Raw genomic sequence first — 1,481 nt, forward strand, 5'->3', positions numbered from 1 at the left:
TGCTTTAATAGGCTCTCCAGGGAAGAAGATGGCAGCGCTTGTAAGCTGTTGGCTTGATTTTGCGTTTGACCATTCATTAGCAAGAAAAATCCTGGCAGCCCTTCCTTTTGCGCCATAGGTTGATAGCTTTGTTGTTGATTTTTCCATGCGAAGTTGGGGTGGTTTCTCTACCCGGGGTTGTATGTATCAGAGAAAAGGTTTTTCTTTATGAAGCATACTAACTGCAGGTTCCTTGGGCATTCTTCAATCGGATGTGCTTCTCCACAAGTGGCAGAACTCGTGTTCTTCTGCTCGATTGCATTGACCTACCCTCTTTGCGTTCTCGGGCTATTGATTGCGATTCCCTATATCAAATTCATCATCGCATTCATTTGATTTTGTAGGGATGTGATGGCCCCATTATTTACGTCACCTTCTCGAATTTTAAGTCGATGATCGCTTTCCCTCTAGTCTTCGTGATTCTTCGAAATGAGATCAAGGATATTTTTGGCCTTATCATACATTTTGTCAAGCAGACCTCCAGTTGTTGCCGCATTGGCAACCGTCTGCGATGCAGGGTTCAAACCGAGATAAAAAAAAATTCATTTGAAAACAGTCAGGTAAGCCATTGTGCGGACAATCTCGCACCAATCCTTTAAACCTCGCCCAGGCATCGCTAAACGATTCGTCAATATCTTGTTCAAAATTTGTAATCAACTTCCTCCTTCTTGCATTCTCTATCGAGGGGAAGTATTTCTTCATGAATTTTTCTACTACTTGTTCCCAAGACGTTTATCTCCCCTGGTTCGAGAGAATAAGCCCATTTCCTTGCTTGGTCGCATAGTGAAAATGGGAACAACGTTAGTCGAATTTCTTCAGCCGAGATGTTTGGGAACACAAAAGTATTGCATATTTCGATGAAACTCCGGAGATGGGCATGTGGATCCTCGCCACGCCTTCCACCAAACTATCCGACCGTCTGAATCATCTGCAACATAACCGGCTTCATCTCAAACCTCGATCCGACCGTCTGAATCATGATTTATGATTTATGGGGAGAAATCATAGAGGTTTGGCGGCGCATAGTCCCGAATGGGTCTATTGTGTTCGTTCACCAGGAGAATGGGGTTTGCCATGATATTGTTCGCGTTTGTTGCTTTGTCTTCCGATTGTTCCGCCATGTTGGGATTTCTCTTTTTTTATTGTCGATGGTTGTTTCTTCGTCTTCTTCTAAACGTTCTTTCAATCTGGGTCATAATTAGGCTTAGGAACTTGTCCTTCGCTCATACAACACCCGCTTCTTCCCTTACTAAAGGAGAGGTAGTGCACAGAGGTCAAAAGCTGCAAAGAAAATAAAAAAATTATTGTTAGCACAATATGTACTATCGTAGTCCCCGGCAACGGCGCCAAAAACTTGATGCGTTGTGCATGGATGAAATAATTGTGTGAAATTGCGATGATGATTTATGCATTGCACATGCAAGTTTTCCTAGTAAAACCCA

At 42.9% G+C, this 1,481-nt stretch overlaps 1 non-coding gene across 1 annotated transcript; it reads left to right on the forward strand.

The window, feature by feature from the left end:
* The first annotated feature begins 601 nt into the window (after positions 1-601).
* On the forward strand, positions 602-708 carry LOC120089561. Its single transcript, XR_005485237.1, has one exon. It is a non-coding gene; the product is annotated as a small nucleolar RNA R71 (small nucleolar RNA).
* Positions 709-1,481: the final 773 nt, after the last annotated feature.

This window comes from Benincasa hispida, chromosome 10, assembly GCF_009727055.1.
Source record: "Benincasa hispida cultivar B227 chromosome 10, ASM972705v1, whole genome shotgun sequence".
Taxonomy (NCBI): Eukaryota; Viridiplantae; Streptophyta; class Magnoliopsida; order Cucurbitales; family Cucurbitaceae; genus Benincasa; species Benincasa hispida.